This window comes from Condylostylus longicornis, unplaced genomic scaffold, assembly GCF_029603195.1.
Source record: "Condylostylus longicornis isolate FDR11 unplaced genomic scaffold, ASM2960319v2 ptg000038l, whole genome shotgun sequence".
Lineage (NCBI taxonomy): Eukaryota > Metazoa > Arthropoda > Insecta > Diptera > Dolichopodidae > Condylostylus > Condylostylus longicornis.
In genome coordinates, this window is record NW_026578007.1 from 15519814 (window position 1) to 15539417 (window position 19604).

Genomic DNA, 19604 nt, shown 5'->3' on the forward strand with positions numbered 1-19604 from the left:
AAACTGTAATTAACTTTTTATACCATTAAAATATCAATGACATGATCGTTTTCCAGTAATTTCTAAATGATATGCTTCATTTATTCTTCCTATAACTACTATTCATTTAGTCAAATTTATTTATGCCAAGAATTAGAGCAAGTAGAAGATATTAAAATGAAAATAATTCGATATAAGTAAATAAATTTTAAAATTAAAATAAAATTTAATTTACAATTTTTATAGTATTAAAATATTGTGATGAAATTAATGCAGCTTTTCTTTTCATTTAGCATTGTATGACATAAAGAAGGTATTGCTTAATGCATGCAAAGATTTGATATACATACATATGTATGTGCATATTGTACTTTAAATAGAATTGTTTTCCTCCATGGTGAAAGGATGCATTTTTTTCGAAATATCTAAGATCTAAGTTTTGATTAAATGCAAACTCGTAATGAATTGATGAATTTTTAGAAGTAATTTTTAGAATCTTTGTCACGTGCAAATTCACTTTTGTTGTTAATCAAATATTTCGGTAAGCAGTTCGATAAGCAGTTCAATATTTGGTGACCAAATCAGATAAATATTTTTTTTAAGCATTTGTCAAAACATTCTGATTTAGAATAAGAATTTGAATTTGGCAATAAGATTCAAGGAAATGAACTAAATTATTTCCTTAAATTATGTCCTTAAATCTTAATGTCATTTAAATAGATTTTAATTTTTTTAAGCGTAAATTGTATAAACATTAGAATTATAAAGCAAATTCGGAATGCAGTGTGTGATTTTCTTATGATTAAATTAGAAAATCAATAATGCATATAAAATAATCACATAAATAAATTAGAACCTCCTCAGACGTACTACTGAAGTAATATTTGAAAAAACATTGTCTTTGTGAATATTAAATCAACCTAATAAAAATCAGGATTAATATAATTATTAAATTTATTATATTAGTATATAGGTTACTCATTGTTTTTTTTAATGCATTGAAATATTTTTATTGAAAACCATTTCTTATACAGGAAAACCATTGAAGGAAAAATGAAATACACAATCGAATACGAAAAATTATTTGTGCATAGACAAATTTTTTAGATATTGCTTCGAATAGTCAGTCGTAATTTTATAAAAACAAAGAAAATATACAACTAACTATACAGTCATATTGGGTTTTTTTTTGCATAAAGCCGAAAATTTTTTACTTATAGCATTAACGTTGGGGTCTGAGGACTCCAGTCTAAAACTTTTTGGGCTTCACTAGTTAAAAATATTCCAATTCTGTAAACATCATGTATAGGGCCAGTATCATTCTGTAGTATAAAATCAGGATGGCTTAAGTTATCTCCAGCAACTATTTATAGACATAAACTAATTAATTGCACAAATAATTTTCGAAATTTTCTTTTTGCTTGTTTTATGTATACTACAAATGAATTATCTTGTTATTTTTAATGTGATTCCTGTTTTTTCTACTAATTTTATTATGTATTTAAAATTTGATTACATTTTTTATTTTTTACTAAATTACATATCTTGCTAATCATCAAAGGAATACATATTGAAATTTGCCTACATTTGTACAAATAATTCTTGGGATGACTGTATATCCCTTAAGAATATTTTTAAAAATTTTAATTAATGGAGTACTTTCTGTATTTATAGATAAACATAAATTTATTACAGAAAAAACTTATAATATTAAAATATTTAAATAGAAAATCTCATTACCTAATTCTTTTATATAAAAAAAAAAGGAAAGATATCTGGAAAAAGAGATAGTTTTTACACTGTTCTGCAGCATAGTTCTGCAGGGATTTAGATAGTTCTGCAGAGATAAATAGTGAAAGAATGAAATGTATAAAAACTATATATGTAAGATGTTTTGAATATGGGAAATTTTATACCTGATAATCAAAATTTTTTTTTAATGCCGGTCAATTACGGATGGTTGAAATAACCGCGAGATAGCAACCAACAGACATGCTTAATTAATATTGAATTATTCAAAAATGAATAATTTTGAAGGATTGTTCATTCGTTAGCCTCACTATTGCGTAAGAGCAAAAGTACAGTTGTTAACGTCAAATTGACAAAATTCTGTTAATTTGACGTTAACAACTGTACTAAATCACGTGTTAATGGCCAATACACGAAAGTAAACAGTAAAATAATCATTTTTTAAATTTAAGAAATTAACTTTATACTGCCGTATTTTTATTAATATTAGAAAAAAAAATAATAAACTCTTATACATATACATAAATAAATAAATTTAAGAAATTTCTTAATTCTTACCAAATTCAAATTGCAAACTCGAATATACTCCAATCTACTCGAATTACAAATCTGAAAAAATAGAAAAGACAAAAAAAAATCATTAACAAAATTTATTCCAAAAAAAAATTAACTTAAAAATATTTTTTTTTTGTGTAATATTTTCTAATTTTGAAATTTTCTTTTGACCTATAAAATCAAAACTAAATTTATGGGAAAAGAAATTCACATGAAATTCCCAAAGTAATATGGAAAATTAGTAGGAATTTTTTATTTTGAATTATGAAAAACAATTAGCAAAAACTTATCAATTATAATTACTTAAGTATATAATAAAAATGCAATATTTAAATTTAATTGCTACTATATTCATAAATAAATTTAATAATTAATCATTAAAATGAATGTTATTTTGATAACATTGAATTGCATGAGTTAATAAAATCAAAATAATTAAAAATACGTACATATTGTATATATAATCATCGTGATATAATAAAAACAAGAAAAAATATAATAATTAAAGCCTTCTACACTTTTACAAACACATGTATACTTATATTATCAGGCTTGCCATGATATGCCATTCCAATACAAATAAATTATCATAAATGATTTTGTTATTGAATTCTTAATCGTTCGCTTATCTACGAAACAATTTTTTGATTTCAAAATTAAAATAAAAAAATAAATTCATAATAAATATGGTGAGAGAATATTAAAATTCTAAGCTTTGAAAAATTGTGAGTTTGATAAATTTTGAAAAATTGTTTCCTTACAGACTAATTGGGAAAAAAAATTAAATAATTTTCTCTAAAAGGCAACAAATCAGCCTCAAACTCAATTATTTAAAAAAAAATAATCAGAAATAACACTTAAACTTTAAATATCAAATGGATATGGTGTGACATGAAAGGAAAATGACGTGCCATTGCACACATAATTAATATTTTTTACATTAAAAATACAAGTACAAATTACCAATAAATCTTGCAAGAAAGACACTGAATGATCCTGTTTATCGAACAGTGTTGAAAAAATTGGTTTGACTGGTTGTATTTTTTTCTTTTCAGTACACTACAACTACATAATGGATGATTTATTTTATATATTGCATTTCTCATGTCATTTGTATAGTGGTTTTTGTAATGTCATTAGCCTGCGAATTCATTTCGACTTATAATTAATAAAATTTAAGTACTAGGTATATCAGACGTTTTTTCACTAATAAAAACTCATGTAACAAAAAATATCACCTGTCAAAGAAAATGATTTGACAATTCGATGACATAAGAAAAGCACTCCCTTTTTTTTAACAGCGATATAATAAAAAGTAAATCATAATTCTGTATAAAATTTTAGCTGTCAAATTTTGACAGAATACGTACATAAAATTATGAATTTGACGCAAAATATTAAGAAAAGACAAATTTAACTTACACCGTTTTTGCTTGTTACCACAGAATTATTAATATTATTTTCGAACAAGTTCTTTTATGAAAACATCACAAATTATTAGCATAATTAAATTTTAAAATTAAATGAACAAGTATAAGAGTTTTTCATTCTGACCTTTTCCCTACTTACTGAACAGAAAATTCTTTATTAATACTGCGTTCTAAATATTTTGTGTCATATCCTTTCAAAAGTAATTAGAACACAAGATAAATTAATAAAAGCTATTTTTTTTTTAATATTAAATAAAATTAATATAGCTATAAACGTGACACAAATTTCATTCATAATCAGGTTTACTTTTTCTTAAACAAAATTATAATTTATCAAAAACCACAAATTCTTTTAATATTTTGTGATGAAAAAAAAACCTTTTTCTTATTAAAACTGCATAAATTTTCTTTGTACTCTTAATTACATTTTTTTCTTTTTGTTTCTGCTATGGTAAATTGGTAACATTGTGGCCCCCAACAGTAAATTTTATGATGTCACACAAAAATTACAAGGAATAAAAAAAAATTTCAATGCGGAAATAAAAAAAAACCAAAACATAAAGGATAACAGAAAATGGAATTTGTTTTCTTAGTGTAAATGAGGACGAAAAAGTTCATTGCACTTATAAATTTTATTTTTTTTTTTTAGTAATCAAATGTTCACATACCCGTAATGTATGAAAATATTTGAAAAGTGTGGAATAAAAAATACATGATTAAAAATTTATATTTGTGCAAATTAAAATACTAGATTCAAATACGAATTCAAAGTATGTGAAAAGAAATTAAGAAAAAAAAAATTTGATTGCTATGCTATACCCAGAAATCTAGGTAGCAGCATTAACAGATTTTTCTTAGAACATTTCTACGTACATTCACTTTTTCAAAGGTATTTAATTTACACAAAGGCAAAAGCAAATATCATACATACTTATTTGCAACTTTTTAATATTATGTAAACAGTTGTACGAACGTACGTAAAAAAGGAACAGAGGGAAAAGGGTTTTAAGAATAATGTCTGATTAAAGACTCGTATAAGTATTTGTATGCATGTATATACTACTAAAGCGTATATGTACATTAATAAAAGCAAAATATTGAATGTAAAATAATTTTAAAAATATTGTTTGAATAACAATAAGCAACATTATGTACATACGTGTACAGTTTCTTCCTTTATTTGAGTAGAAAATCATTTACTACAAAAGTTTTGATTATTAAAATCGTTTCTTTATACTTATATAGAAGATGCTTATTAGCTATACATACACATTCACAGGAAATTTAATTGTTATTTCAATTAGAATCTCGAAATTAACGTACAACGTACGTACACGAAGTACGAAAATAATAACAACATAATATTGAATACTTTCATTATTTATATACTTACTACAATTTAACACTTAAAATTAACTTTAAAGAGTTATCAGACTACATTTAAGTTAAGCAAATGTACCTTAGTCTTAAATTTTAACAATTATTGTTGTACAACGTATTCTTAATCCATAAATTTTGTTCCCTAACTGATAACATTTTCCGCAAATTTTACAACAAAGGCTTTAAAGTAAAAGCAATATTAAATGTAAACCCCGAATTGGAACGCTCTCGATTCCCGTTATTTATCGTATATTATAACTTTATTGGAATGTGCCACATTTTGCCCATTTTAAATATGGGTAGCGTACTGAACTGTTTTGTTATTATTATTTCAATAATTAAAAATCTAGTTTGAACAAATTTGCCCTTTAACCCACGCAGTTTGAGTTAGCCTATCCGCTTATTTTCATAAAAAAAAAATCTGAAATAATGCTTTATTCTTGTGCATCACCAATTGCTGAAAATATCATCGCCCCTCTCGCCTCCCCTCGCCATCGATCCTTCTTGTTATATTAGGTTTTTTGTATGGAAAATTAGAACACAACCTGAGATCAATTCATTATGAGGTATATGCTTCTAAATGTCGTTGTTTTCTTGTATGTTTGTTTTATGCTTGACCAAATAATAAAATATTTATGTATATTTAAAATTACTTTCGTGTATATGTAAATTATGGTGAAATTTCATGTATGTAAAATCACTGGGAAATGTAAAAGTGGAAGATGTTCAACTGCCTAATTATGCTGGAAAGTATATGTAAAATCATTTTCATTTAGGTGTAAAACACTCTGTGCTCTTAGTGATAAATGTCGAATAATTTTACTGGAAATTCATAATTTTTAAATTGTAACTTTAAAATATCTTTTATTTGAATAATAAAAATCTGAACCGTGTATACTTACTCTTAAAATATAATATTGGGCATTTTTACCCTTAAGTATGACAGAAAATAACTAATTAAAACCATTACATATAGGGATTTTTTTCTGAGTGTACCCTGAGCACATAATAACTTAATTTATTGTAAAATAACGATTTCGAAACACTCGTTTTACTTTCACAAACAAAGTTTCTTTTATAAAAAAAAAAAAGAACTACAAAACAATTACAAAATCACTTACCTTGCATAATTTATTGCTGATTTTCATTATTTAAAAAAGTACTTAAACAATATTTTAATATTTAAAATTATTGAAAAAAAAAATCAATGAAATGCATTCTGTTTCCCTGCACTTTGATATTTAAAATTTAAATTTTATAATAATTGTTGCTTTCTCTCACTGATTTCAATATTAAAAGAATGACAAAATCAATAAAGTGTAAAAGTTATTGCTTTTTTAAGAATTATTATCGGTTTTAATGAAATTACATTTATACCACAAGTATTTTGAAATGTAAACTCCAAAACTATTCACAGCTTATTTACAAAAATTTCATTTTAATCATTCATTACTTTATTTATTCTTAAACTTTTACCACTAAAATTTATTTTCGTATTGGAAAAATAAAAAAATATTTTTTTTTGCAGAAGAAAATCTTAACCGCAATATTTTTTTTTCGATTTTTTTTCTTTTTGTCCTTGGTAAGCAAAATAACACTATAAACGTAGGCTTTAAAATGCCTCCATCCGTAATATAGTATAGGTGCACAGAAAACAAATATTGTATAAAGAAATGTTTTTGTTGATTTCAACACAAACTTTTATACTCATATATTAAGCATGAAATTTTTTTTTTTTGTGTTACGACAGTAAAGTTATATACGTAAATAGTTGGGTTTATTAAAAGTCTATGCATCTAAAAATGGTATGATTAAAAGGAAAATAAGAAAACATGCGCTGCACATACATAGATGCAATGTATAACAATGACAATAACAATAATATTGAATTGAACAGCTCAGCATATTTATATATGTATGTAAGTAGACAAAAATGTAAAATTATAAACAATAATAATGTATCTGTAAATTAGACCCTATGACATAAGAGCAAAGCTAATTTATTCTTATATTTTTTTTATAATAAATTTACATATTACAAATAATTTTCGCTCATAAAATTTTTTAATTGTAAGACCTTAATATTTTATTCAGAAAAACAAAACTTTTACCATTTGTTTTAGCAGAAAAGTTTTAGCAATGCTTACAATTTGAAAATAATTTGATCTTCTCACATTCATATTGAAACTATAAACATGTTCGTTAAATATCTACTAAATCATTTTCAGCTGCCTGCAACTTCAATTTCAGTGTAAGTTCAATTTCAGTTTAATAAATGAAAAAATCATGAGAATATTTAAAAATATTACAGGAAAGGCTTCTGACAAATATTTTACACCATAAATTTTTTAACAATTCTCATCTTATATTGTATTACTTACTGAACTATTCCATCACAAAATGCTATAAAAATATATAATTAATGGAATCTGTTTTAGAACACAATCAATACAATTAAAAGCTTATTTCAAATTTGAGTAATACAATTTGTCTTTCATAGTTTCTTCTTTCAAAAAAATAATTTAACACAATTAAATCAAATTTGTACTTGAAATTTTCTGTGAAATTTTTCAGAAATTTGGAAGCAATTATGAAATTTTGATTTTCACCAAAATTGAATGTTTAACACGCTAATTACGAATGAATTACTCATAAATTTTATTAAGCATACTTTATTAAGCACATTTTTACAAATCTAAATGAGATTTAAGAAAAAGGAAGCCTAAAATTAAAGTCAGCCGCCTAAAACTAAAGCTACATGCAAATTTTCATTCAAATTGTGCCAATTATTTCCTTATATACCGAAAGTTCCAAATTATGATAATACTGCGGAATACAGCAACTACTATACTCATAAGCTGAATTGTGAATTAAAATCGAATTACTGCAAATTTGATGACACAGATAACTATAGTAATAAAAAATTAATTAAATTATTTTTTTTTCATAAATTTTACAAAACGTCAAAACACTATATCACTTTCCAAAAAAAAAAATCAACTTCAAATTAACACAAAAAAAAAAACCGAAAAACAAATCAAATTTAATTTTATGTGACAACACCATTATTTCAACCTTTAATCATCATTTCTGATGATAATAATCTCGAAATGAATTGCAAAAGCAAAGTGTGCATTGACCTCGACAGTGTACTTATAATATTCAAGAATATTTTTATTCTATACTAAACAAATACACATACAATGCATACATATATTATATAAGTACTTATCAAGTGTATCTATACTTAGAAAAAGCATATCTATACATGTACATATACATCATCCAGTTTATTTACTTTATCTTCAAATGATACATTTAAGTTTATGTAAGTATATAATAAAATAGCAGCATCCACCGACCATACCAATTCTATTATAGATCATTTTTTTTTAATATTCTATTCTAGAATATAATAACAAGCATTACAACAAATACAAGAGCAAAAACATAAAAAGGCTAAAAAGAGAAGTATGTATTATTTATCTCTACTCTCTATATAGTTTTTATCCTTTTCTTATTTTTTTCTTTCCTTTTTAGATCGCAAAAATTCAAGTGCATTTTCATTTTTTCATACGAGTTTAAAAGTCAAGATGGTATATATGTATATGAATTTTCTTCATTTATTTTTACCGACTCCACTGCATACAATATGAGATGTTATGTGATAGCACCAAATGTCGAGCTTTTAGTAGTGTAATGTCGAATACTTCTGTCCATAGTAAGAAACCGTAAATAAACTAATTTTAAAATAAAAGTCAAACAAACCACCAGTCTGTGGGTTTTATTAGGCGCCGATTTTACATTTTTTACCATATTCTAATGACCTAATTGACAGATTTTCTTGAAATTAAATATTTCTGTTCTGTTTACTATCGAAACTTACTGGTAAATTTTTCAAGGTATTCGGATGGCATAAAGAGAACCTCTACTAAGAGCAAAATATCCATTTTTCAAAGTACGTTACTAGCTTTTTTTTAAACTTAAAACGAACTTTGTGTTCGGTTATGTGCTGATCTCATCAGATTTTAATTTTTTTGTTATTCATCAGTTTTGTGTTGTTAATATTTTATAGCTCTATATAGCTTTTTTGTTAAAATTTACTATCTTTGTAAATCTTATAGTATTTTTATTAAAAATAAAGCAAGAAAAAGAAATTCTTTTGAATTTTTTGTTTTGATTTTTAAAGTGTTTGCTTACTTGCATTACACATGTAATTGTACTTCAGTAAGCAGAAACGGGAAACAAATTACTAAAATTAAATTTCTATATATTTTATATAAGAATAATATAGATTATAGGAGAACAAACTTAAGTGTGTATATTTGTAATTCTTTAAATAATTTCGTATTTGCTTTTACAAATATTAATTTTGAAAGCAATATTTTATCAAAATATCAGAATTTTTTACTCATTTGTTTTGTATAATTAAAACTCATATATGCACAATGCACATAATACATTCTTATTTAATATTATTCTATATAAGTGCATATATGTATATAGGAATGCAATTATTATACATAATTATAAAGTTCTTTTTAAAGGCATATAGTGATAGTCATAGCCGTATAACACTCCCATTCAACTCCATTTGCTTACATACATATAAGGAAAAAATAGTTATACATTCTTTCCGATATACACACATACGCACTTCAATTTTGCAATATTTTGACATATGGGCTGCCGGAGTACCAGATGGTGAAAAAATTAAATCAATATTAATTAGCCTTTAAACAGTCTTTAAACTTTAAGTTTCAAATTAGAAGCTTCATAGCACAGCATTCTGAAACTTTATAAAGAGAATTGAGATGTTTTTATGTGATGTTCTCTGCTTTTTCTTGCATATTTATGAAGGTTTTTAAACAATATGAAACGTTACGTTTTACGGGTATTGTATTGCAATAAAATTTACGCTCTTTTTACATCAAAGCCTTTTAAGGGTTAGTTCTTACTCCTATAGCAACTGGATTTCTATACAAAGCAACGTTTCATATACAAACTACTAACCATATCAACTATGAAACGCGGATTTGTTTGGAATATTTTACTCATGTAAAACGAACGCAAAAAATTGAATTACCAAATAGAAAAAGTAAAGAATTCATAAAAAATTCTAACAATTTTAAATTTAATTTCATTCATAAATTTATCATATTCAAATAAGTAAGTAGATCATTTTTTATGATTATACTTTTATATTTGTATATTAATAAATATACAATACATATGCTATAAACTTAAACTAAACAAATAAATATACAGATTTATAAATTACAATAGCTCGAAATTCTTGGAAAATGCAAGTAAACTAAGCAAATTATTTATTACAGTCATATACAATATGTACACATTTATAGGTTACGTACATACGTATGTGTACACATAAATATTTAATAATGTCTGAGTTGGAAGTTCACTGTACATAATATCATTTAAATTATGTTGATTTTTCTGAATATACAAGTATATAACTATTAAATCGTTTTAAAAATGCTGATTGGTTAAATTTATATTTGAAAAATTAATTTTTATTTGTATTACAGTGTTTGTTAAAAAATACCACACATATTGCTTATACTTATATATGTATGTTGAAGCGAACAGAAATATTTCATACAGTAAGTATAAAGACACAGAAAGACATGAAATTTTTAGCTATGCAACTGTTTGATTGCTTATTTGTATTCCATAGATTACAGATGAAACTGTATGATCTCATGCAATCACAATTAATTGCAATTAAAAATTGCATGTCTGGAAAAACCCTAATTCAGATGATAAAATTGAAACTGAAACTAAAAATGCAATATTGGTGTACTTTTATATAATTCAGCAAATAGAAGTTTTCAGCTGAATTGTTCAGCAATAATATTTTAACGCTGTATAACTCTATTTTCTAAATCAATGTCAGAATCCGTCTTTAAGGAACTACAGTGTTTCTGTTGACCCCATATTTAAAACCTAATTAAGATTTAACCTCTGTTCCCCTAAAAGAAATCAGATTTAAATGCATTTCTAGTTGAATTTACTAAAAATTTTGGTAAGATATTTTCTATCGAAAGTATGAAATGGTTTATTCATAATTCAGTATCCCTAAAATTATTAAAATTTATTAAATGATATTTTCTTTACATCCTGTAAATTCACTTGTAAAATTAAATCAGATATTTTTTAAAAAGAATATGGTCATTTCATGGCATTTGAGATAAAGTATGTATAATAATATAAACTATAAAGGGACAAACCCATATTACGCACATACATATACATATAAATAAAATATATGATAAAAAGTATACAAATACCATTAAATCTTTTATTATTTCGATATTGTACAGTTATTTGTAGTAGCAGCTACTTTTGTTACTTATGCATTTAAAAAAAAAAAAAAACATTTTTCTACCTATTACAATAGCTGCACATGATAAAGATGGTATCGTTTTCAAACTAAATTTCTGTCAAAATTTTGATTAAATATTTACTTATACATACATTTATTTTACTACTGATTTTTATTTTTTGATTATACACGATAACTGATTCAATAGAGATTACACAAATTTATCGAATGACGCCAATTACGAAAAATCCTGACATTGAAATTTCACTAAAAATTGTATTACTACAATATTCAGCAATTAATAGTTATAAGCTGAATTGTACAGTAATATGGCATTACTACATATAAAACATAATTAATAATTTATTTGACATCGGACGTTTATGGCCAAATTTTGAGTTTTTCTGGGTTTTTCCGATTATACCCAGAATCGGTATTACAAATTAAAATTTAAAATTATCATAACTATTGACTATTTTTATTTCGACTCTAATTGACACAAGTGTCAAATAGTTTTATTTTCATTTTACTTATTTTGTACCACCGCTTTGTACCATTTTATATTGTTCATATGTCTGCATATACAAGTATGTACATATATATTTACTCTTAATATAATTTGTATGTGAATATTTTATTTCTGTTATTGGTTTTCTTTTACTTAATATTATTATTGTTTGTTTGCATTTTTAGACTACGGAAGTTCACAATTGATAATAATGGGAGTATGTAAATGAATATGTAAATTTATTGTATGTAAATCTCTTTGTTACCCTGATATCATTGTTCTTCAGTCTTTGCGTAAATTTCAGAGACGATTTTGAAAATCCATGTACACATACCGTATTACATCCCCATTTATAAGTATGAATGTAGTTTTTATAAATTACATATGTATGTAATATACAATATATTTATTGATATACAAAGCATACACATGCATAATCGTAATCAATTTCATATGTTCTTATCATACAACTAAATATTGTTTAAAATCACAAAATTTTGTAAAATGATCTTTAAATTGTACTACAAATATTTTAATTTTTATACTGGCAATGAAATCTCAACTAAACTTAGGTAAGATAAAATGACACAAGTAACATATTATTAAAAAAAATTACTAAGTTTTTTTAGATTGATATTACCTATACCACACTATAATTACTGAACTAGGTTGTTTCAAGTAAGACAATATGACAAATTATTAGAAATTTCTAAAAGTACTTGCATTAGTATATAAATCAATTCCGTCTCCGATTACATTATTGAAAGAAGTATACGGAAAGCTAATGATATTTCGTGTCTGTTATGTCAAACAGCTAGAATTTCAACTTTCATTATACAACACCTATTTAATTGACACTTGAAATCATTTGCAACTTATAGACCACCTTGCCGAAAATTTAATGAAGTTAATACATATTTCAATCAAGACGTTCCGAGTTAGGGACTTTTTCCTGGAGGTTAACTTTGAAATTTGAATAATTATTGATTGAATACAAATAATATCTACTTATTTGAAATAATAATGAAAAACAAATGTAATTCTAATATTGCTCATGCCTTTTATAACTATTTTCACTTCTTATCAGTTAACAAAACTCCCTCCTAAAGTGTTGTTGGTAAAATGTAAAACAAACCTAAATTATTTGTTCTAAGGTAGTAGAATTAAAAATTAATTCCTGACTTAGTACGAAACTATTCGTTCGATTTCTTATATACTAGTATACAATTGTATATAATACTTAAATACCAATACAAACACTGAATAATAAATGAATGAAATTGAAAAAAAATAAAAATTTATACTACTTAATTAATTAATTAGTATAAAAGTTCCGGAATTCTAATGATTAAATCTTAAATAAACAATGAATTTTTAATAAATTTTCAATACTTACTAATTAATATTTTATATTTTATATACATACTAATTATTTCAGTGAAAATAAATAAAGTTTTTAAGAAAAAAATAAGCAAACAAACAATTGAATATATGAATGAATAATAATAATTACTAGTTACGTGCATACAAACGAGCAATAACAGCTTTATGATTCAAAACGTTTATATATAAAAAAAAAAAACTGTTCACAGCAAAAATTTACTTAAGTATTTATTGTATATACTTAAAAACATGACTCTAACTAGTAACTGGTACGAATTTTATCAGTATGCCAATTTTATTCTTTTAATATTTTTAATAAAGAATATTCGTGTATATTATTTTAAAACCTGGCAAAACAAAACATATAGTTTTTTTTTTATTAAAATAAGTATATAAAATTTTATAAATAAGAATATATACTGACAAAAAACCATTTACATATACAAATACAGGGTGTCAGAAACTCAACAGTTCTTCCACATTAGGATGACAGATTTAAATTTCGAAAATTTAATGAAAATTATTTTTAGAAACACTGAATTTGCATTTGAATATATTATTTGAAACTAAAATATTCTTCGACACCACTGATAAACCGTTAAAAGACAAATTGCATGAGCTTCAAAATGAATATATGTATATATACAAAGATAGCTTTTCCTGTCATATATCCTGCAGTTGCCATATATGTCCCGAGTAAAAATTAGGCGGTTTTCAGAAATTCCAATTTTGAGGCTTTATAACTCGAGAAGGAGACCCCAAAATCAAAATATCAGTAATTGTTTCTTGTTCACCTGGAGTCATTTAATCACCTTACTGCGGGAGTACCGTTGAGTCTCGAATACCCTGTATATGCACAATTAAATATCACAGTCTGAAACAATTTTTTGATATAAAAACTTATACTTTACTTGTAGCTACTTATAAGCTTTGTTATAATAAAATAAAGGGTAAAGTTCAAATATTAACTTAGGTGAAAATTTTTTTTTTTTTTTTACGTTTAAAGGCAGTTTTTTTTTTAAAATACAAAATTATTAATAATTTTTTTTGTCTTTTAATAAAATTTTCCTGAATTTCTTTTTTTTTTTGTAAATGAATCATTCAATTGTAATTTTATTTTTAAATATTGCAATTTAACCTGGTTAATTATAAATTAAATAAAAAAAAAATTGTATAATTAATAATTTAATTAATACTAAAACTCACAATAAAATATTCCGTGTAAGTAGACTTAAATGACGACACATAATAGCTCTATAAATCATTCAAAATAAAAATTATAAGCACGAGAAATGAATAAAATAATATTATTGTTATTCAGGAAGAGAAAAATAATATACATATATATATACTTATTTGATTAAAGTACGGAGAATCACATAAATTGTAGTTTTATAAGCTTATTATTTTCGTTCCAATTTTATTTATTTTACCTTATTCTTTTGTTATTGCTTGGTTTATAAAATAACGCATTTCTCTTTAACAATAAATTCTTAATTTAGAGGTTGCTCGATTTTGCTCCAGAAAAATATTAAAACTAAAGATTTGAAACTGGTACAAGTTGCCGTCTAAGAGAAAAATTACTCCGAAAATTAACTAAGATTTAGCAGAGAGAGAGAGCCTAAAAACACATACTAATCTTTTTGCGTTTAGTATCAGAATTTACAAATTTTTTTTTGGTTTAGTTGCAAAAACAATTCCTTTAACTCGAAAGAGGGGAGATACTATCTATTTGTGCAACAAAAAAATAAAATTCTTGTATCTTGAGCGGGTTATTTTTATAAATAAGGAAGGTGGAATGAACGGACAAAGTTAAATTAATAGATACTTACGCACAAATTTTTTGATTTTTTGGAAATGTGCCATTTGAAAACGGTAATTCCAATTTGGCGGACTATTGTTTAAGTTTTTATGCTGTATTTAATATGGATTTTGTTTACGAAATAATTTATAAAAGAAAATTAAATAATAAAATGCAGTTGTTAATTAAAATTACGTGAAAATTTTTAAAAACATAAGTAATGATTTCAATATAACAACATAATTAATTTCTTTTATTAATATTATAAAAGAAAAACCACGTAAAATTGAATAAAACTGCGATGACACTTTAGAAATTTGTCAATAACTTACGAGGAGTTTCGGTAATTGTTCGGATTCATTCGCCACTGTACCCAGATACAAAAAGCAAAATGCAATGGAAATTCTAAAGAATACTCGTATTTAGAATTTAAAATTCTAACAATGAATTTTCCAAAAAAAAAATTTAATGTAAAAAAATTAAGTCAAAAAATCTATTTCAACTCTTTTTTACATTTAAAACCCTGACTCGTGTAATAATACAGGATATCTCGTATCAAAGTGTACTGCTATATATTATTGTATAGGCCCTCATAAGTAGATAAGACTTTTGTATGAAGTCCATGTTCACAGCTCAACACGTTCTGAGTTACAGGGTGTCAATTCGACTGAGTTTTTTTACTTTTTGAAATTTTAAGTATAAGCCCATTCTTGTGTAAGATATGCGCATATGATTTGGGAACTTCAGAATAAGGGCCTTCTTATGGAATATACATATATATTAAAAATAATCTGTTCAACTATCGGAATCACATGACTTTAAAGGTCAACAAATTTGAAATTTTAACTTTACATTTTAATAAAAGTTAATTTTTTTTGATGACGTAACATGGAAGCTTTCTACAATTTTAGCACATCTAGAAACCTTGTCTACTAAACTTTAATTTGGTATATATACGGATCATCTTCGTACCTGTTCTGTTTTAGGATTTATTTGGAAAAATACAGTACTGAAAATCTTACTTTATACCAAATTTTTTTCTTCAATGATTTAGAAAAATGTACAACAGTCGTTCAACTTAACAACCGAGTTTCCATCAAATTTGTAAGAATTAATGGACCGAAGAATAGCATATTGGGGTTTTCATTGATATATGTAGTTCTGTAAGTCAGTTTTGATTTCAATAATCTTCAAATATATTAATTTTAAATATAATAATCTTTTGAATAAATTTAAAAAAAAAGCATTTTCTGGAAATCGATCATTATTTCTAAATTAAAAGGTGTAAGTAATCACAAAATTTTTTCTACATTAAATTCTACTACGACAATAACATTATTAATGAACATAAAGAACAATCATCCAACGAAGGCATGGTATAATCATCCAATACGTGCATAATTCAAAAACCTATCGATAACTCATTGTTCACTTAAAATTTTCCATCACTCCCCCCTACTTTAAAAATTAATTTGATAAATTGATATCAAAATTCAATTATGTAAAATAAATGAACCCAAAATATATTTTAAATCATTTTTCTTTCTTTCTTTTCCTTTCTTTAAAGAGAACACACCTTTTAAAACAGGAGTAGCATTACAAATTATAAAAATAAAACTGTATTCAGAATTTTTTAAATTTTTGATTATTCCATAACGTAAAAATAAATTTGTGTAAAAAAATTTATAAAAATCAAGTTTGTAAATTAAAACCACGCATTATCCAAAATTTATTTGAATCCCACATTTTTCAACGAAATTTTGCCATACGCCATACATTTTCCTACACAATCAATAAACAAAAGACGACTATAATTTTCAAAAAAATAATATAATCTTTAACACATTATTATTAAAACACCATATGTTTACGAATTTGAAAAAAAATAAAATATTTGCGAAAAAAAAAAACGGAAATACCTTAGAAAAAAAATTTTTTACAATATAAGCCTTTATTGTATTAGAAGTATGAGCAAGAATAGAATGAACTTTGACTAATTGTTAATGCAAATTTAAAATATATAAAAATCTAAAATTATTGCTTATTTGGTAATATTTTTTATTATTTTAAATTTTAAACTTATTTATGTATTTAAATTTCTGTTATACTATGTACTTGCTAAGTAACTATATCTGAAATTCATTAAGTATATGGTAATTAGCAGGTATATGTATCAGAAGAACGTATTGAGCAAATATACGAGCACTAAATTATTTTATTGTCACATAAAAATTAAAAATTAATTGACGGACAGCTGATTTTTAAAGTGAAATAAGACTCCGTTTATTGACTTCGATTACTTTTACAATAAAAAATATTAAAAATTTGTCACGACCATTCAATTACTTAATTTGACGAAAATTCGGTCTTATTATTTGGCCTCATACTGAGGTTATTGCGTTCTTTCCATTTTGGAGCGTAAATGTTAGATTCTGTTGCATATTCTTACAGAAAATATATTTCACATTTACCCAGTTTAGAAAGCGCATTGTTCGTTTCCCTCCTCAAAAATTCAGCAAAATAAATTTCTAGAATTGAACTTGAGGTAGCGTCGATTATTGCTGACATTATTTTCATTCATTAACATATTACATGTTAATAACTTACATACTTCAACTTTAGTGATGATCCCCGTCGAACACCTTCCGATATACTTACGTCATATAAGTTAAACTTTTCTTTGCCATACCCATACCATACCCGGTAATTTGCCGGTATTGTATGAATATTATTAAGAAGGTATCTACTCTCAAGAACATAAGACTGGATAATCTTAATTATATATTTAATTATTTTATTCACCTACAAACTTATTTTAAACACTAAGTATACTAAATTCTTTCTCCTTTATTCTATCATTCACGGTGACTAACAATAATTGAATATACAAATTTAAACAGTTTAAATACATAATTTCTTTATGTAAATTATTCTCTATAAGTACAAACATACCAAAGACAATCATTAAAATAAACAATTGTCCTTTGATTTCCGAAATAAATCAATTTAAATGCAACATTAAAAAATATTAATTAAGAAAATTTATCATACAATTTAATCATTCATTACTCATCCGCATAAATAGAGAAAATTTTTCATTAAATTTATTTTTCCACAACCACAATTTTCCACAACAACAATTTTGCACCAAAACTCTCTCTCTCTCTCTCTCTCTCTCTCTCTGTCTCTCTCTCTTCCTCTCTCTAATAAAACAGCGAATTTTTCATTTAATATTCAACTTTATGCTCACATTTGTTCAATATACCAATAATTTATGTATAAATTTCCGCATCTGTCAATACTAATCAAATTGTGATATTCGTACATACCTATACGTAAACAAATACGTTTTAGTGTTGTACATTACATATAAATATAAGTATTTATATATCAAGAATAGGTGAGTGTATTAAAATTTCATATAGACCTGTAAGTAATTATTTCTGACTACCTCATATCAACAATTTTTTTTTTGTTTATTTTCTTTGTGTTTTTTTCTTTTTACCTATAAAAATTTTTATGAATGAAAAAGTAAAGCTCTAAATAACTTGAAATTCAATTAACATACTTACTTAAGTATTTTTTTTTTTTAGCAAAGTTTAAGTAAATCATATAATCGTAAGTCAATTTTAAAATTCCAAGAAAATGTGATGACTATTATGTTCGTTTAAACAAAATGTATTAAAGTACGTACATACAAAGTATGAGTATGACTTACAATTATACAAATATCTTATAACATGAATCACCTGACAATTGTTTATTGTAATTCAGCAAAAAATGAATAGGTACTTATATCTTGTATTCAATTCATTTTTTAAACTATTTGTAATAAATTGAATTAATAGTTTCTCTTTTATATTTTATAAATAACAAAAAACACTTTAAACTCACAAAACGTTTGTTATACAAGTTGTCCCATATTTTATATTATTCCATTTAAGCTTAATCAAAAAAAAAATGGTCAATTTATCAATAACATTACAAAATTGTAAGTTTAAAGATCAAACATTACTCAAATATTTTACTTTACGAGAATTGTATAACTTTGTTTTTCGATTAAACAAAATACAAAAACCTACAACATCAAACTTTTGCTCAAATCAATATAAATGTATTAACACTGTTTGAAAGCTTAAACCTCAACTCATATCAAACATTTTACAATATCAAACTTTAATCAAATTAAAATAATTGTATGAGCGTAATGTTTGAATGCGTAAACCATAACTAAAATCAATTAGTAAGAAAAAATACAAACATCAAACAATATTCTTGGATTTTGTTAAGTTTAATGAAAATAAATTTAATTGTATTGTTTTCCTAACAAAAATTACGACAATATAACAGTTTTATAAAACTTTCATAAAACTTAAATATAATCATGCAAAATGTATGAACAATGTTTGAATTACCAAAATTTGTTTATAAACTATTCAATATAAACTGTATGCGCCTAAAAATATGTTTGCG

The 19604-nt window shown here is 24.4% G+C and overlaps 1 protein-coding gene across 7 annotated transcripts in view; it reads right to left on the reverse strand.

The window, feature by feature from the left end:
* The window catches only part of LOC129609103 (protein draper), a 73447-nt gene that overhangs the window by 31215 nt on the left and 22628 nt on the right, over positions 1-19604 (reverse strand). For 6 of the 7 annotated variants that reach the window (XM_055520973.1, XM_055520980.1, XM_055520976.1 and 3 more), the window contains exon 2: positions 2287-2337. The gene's annotated coding sequence lies outside the window, so the exon portion shown is untranslated. Of the gene's footprint in view, positions 1-2286; positions 2338-6214; positions 6301-19604 lie in introns of those variants that run through there. The other variant, XM_055520974.1, reaches the window with a different exon arrangement.